Raw genomic sequence first — 3,199 nt, 5'->3', positions numbered from 1 at the left:
TGTTGCGGAACTATGGCTTTGATGAGAAATCACAGAAGCCAAGATCTACAATGACCTGTATATTGTATACATTATCTAATCATCCAATTGCTTCATTTTTGGCCTATACTTTTGAGATATCAGTTGTAGGGTTCCTGGGAGGAACAAAAAGGGGATGAAGGAATGATGCATACACTATAGTAACAAAGTGTGGAGTTGAGTTGCCCATGAGTAGTTGTTCATTTTTCTTTCTTTTTTTTTCTCTGCAGAAAGCAGGACTCCCATGTAACTAACATTCACATGTGAAAATTTTGTTGCAAGTAATTTTGCATTTCTTCCACCTTAAAGGTACATATTCAGAGTTGAGCAAAAATATTTTCAGAACCCTGATCCGGTAGCCACATCGGTAATCCGTAGTCGCCGGACTTCTCCCTGCCTGCGGGTCCACGGATGACTGATGTGACCAGACCCCTGTGATAATTGCACACCAAAGAACAAAACGTGCCCCCTTGTTTCTCCCGGAAAAATGAAGTTGATTGCTCATTAATTTAAGTGGCATGTCACGCTTGGGTTAAGAATTTCCCCCTAAAAAAAACAAAAAAACTTCACTATGATTAATTTTGTTTCATGATTTTATTTTTTTTTTAATTACTGGTGATATAATGTTTCTGTGAAGAACAAATCTTTTGTTTCCTGTATCCAGTACTGTGTGATCTTTATTAATGTACATAATCTGAATTAGCTGGTACTATTAAAGGTGAGACCTGCAGGTTTTTTTTTTCCTTTCTCTCCATAATCCACAAAGTGCCTCCTTGTCGGTAAGACTGATCGAACACTGCGTCTGTGCATTCAGCCCAAAGTATACAGCTGGAGATTTTCCTGACAAACTCTGCAATATCCCATAGGTCTCCATTCACTAGATGCAGGCTAGGTCTTATGGCCCCCGTCTGGCTGGTATACATCTTCACACCTTTGCTTTGCTGTATAAGAAAGCCCAGTATGACGGTGGCTCTCTATACTAATCCAGTGGTGAAAGGCGGATTGATGTGTACCTGGCCTCATTGGTGGCTTCACACTTCCGACCCCAGAGATTCCTTAGCAGAAATTGAGGCAGTATAATTTTCTATAGCTTGCATCTATGATCGCAGACAACACTTTTTTTTTCTGACTTGCTAAATGAGTGAGATTTTTTTTTTTTACGCAATTCCCCCAAGCACAAGTCGATGTCTTAAAGATGCAAGGTTTATTTTATTTATTTTTTAGTGCTCTGATGGGTTACTCAAGGTTGATAGTTAATAGCTTAGACATGGTAAGTGGCACCAATATCAGTGATTAACTTTATAGGAATGTTCCCATCTCTGAGGTTATTTTGTTCTTGTGTCATGGGAAACACGCTGTTTTTCATAATGTCCGTATACATCTATTGGAGTCATGAAATGAGGATAGTCCACGTATAGACAACTACTGCCGGTTTAGCATAATCGTTTAAAGAGGCATTCCCATCTCCAAGTATGTAGTAGGTATAATAATATTAGCAAATACCTCCAATTAGAAAATTAGTATAGTTCTCCTGATTAGCTATGTTGCAGGACATTGCAGTAGCTTAGGTATCCATGCTTACGACCACATAATGACAGATGTTAGTGGTCGTGTAAACATAGAAATCCTCTAAAAACCATAACCTTTATTAAAAGATATAGTAAAAGCACCAATACCCATGTGATAAGGGAATTAAAAATGTCACAATGCTGTGATCACACTAAAGAACAAGCGTCCCTAAGGGACTAATAAACCAGAAAATGAAGGCAAGTTATATTCGGTAATGGACTTAACTCGCCCGATTAATAGCCTAAACTGATACTGCCTGTCGTGGGGGTTGGCACCCTCAATGGCGAATCTGGCGCCCCCGTTCATCAGCGGCTGTCCCTCACTAACCCTGTTCAGCCCTGATGTAGTGAGCTATATAATGAGTGACTGACTGCTCTAATAAATAGATAATACTGAGCTAATAAATAAATAGATCAAATGTATATGACAAATGAACTTATCTCTTAGTTCTGGAAACTGCCTCAACGCGTTTCCCCGTCGTGTTGGTTCATCAGGAGGCCCAATGTAGAAGTCCAGAGAGATATTGGTATAGATGCATGATGAAAGATGGCAGGCATAGTGGTCTGTCAGAGTGGCTGGGTTTAAATATGCCTCCAGATTGACTTGTACTCAATATGATACGCCCACTCTCTCCATAGTCCACCGCTAGATCAGCAATTCCTTGTCCCTGATTCCCCACTGCGCATGTCATGTTCGTTCTGGCACTAGAGGTTGCTTTTCTGCTGATGAACGCATGCACATCTGGACCGGAAGCAATGCATGAGCTCCACAGTGGAGCGCACGGCACAGTGACGCACCGCGCATGCGCGAATACGTCCCACCGTGGAACACAAGCCACGGTCAGGCGTACCATATCTTTATGTTGCCCTTAGTTGCGGCACTTATGGCCCATATAAATTTAGACACTCAGTACGGGGTCCATTCACAGTAGAATATAATACAGATATATATGACACGGATAGCTGCATTGAGACATGATACTATGGTGGAATGTAAACCGCCACTTTATACAAAGAGACTACAATTAAGGCGTATGTGTCATCACAATGATATACCTAATTACACTCGTGTCAGATATATGAAGCTTGGGGAATAGGGAAGGGGTCTTAGTGGGAAGCTAGTGATGCGCCCTGCCGTATATTAAATAGATATGGCTAATAAAATACAGGATATATACCATAATTCCCACGATGGGGAGACCTCCAGGCTGGAGGTATAGAGCAAGACATCTTAGCAGGGATTATCCCATACTTGAATATGGGCGAAAGGGGCCACTGGTTTCAATGAGTAAAGGACGTGGGGAGACCACAGAGGGGGCAGATTTTTACAGAAAACACGTAGGAGAGCTGCTCATTAAGCCTTTTTGGGGATAACGACTGCAATCTGAAGATCCATTCGGATTCCTTTCTCAGAATTGCTTTATCAAGTTTACCCCTTTTGTTTTGGGTCTTATAAGTTCAACCATGCTGAATGATATTTCTCTCAGTCGACCCCCATGGATCTCATTCATGCGCCGTGCAATCAGGGCTGTGGAGTCTGTAACCAAACCTCCGACTCCCTCATACATGGCTCATGTTTAAAGGCCCCGTCACACTTAGCGACGCTACAGCGA

Source organism: Phyllobates terribilis, unplaced genomic scaffold (genome assembly GCF_046119375.1).
Source record: "Phyllobates terribilis strain yellow unplaced genomic scaffold, ASM4611937v1 Scaffold_9__5_contigs__length_417890890, whole genome shotgun sequence".
NCBI classification, from domain to species: Eukaryota; Metazoa; Chordata; class Amphibia; order Anura; family Dendrobatidae; genus Phyllobates; species Phyllobates terribilis.
Note: the sequence above shows the minus strand (reverse complement) of the source record.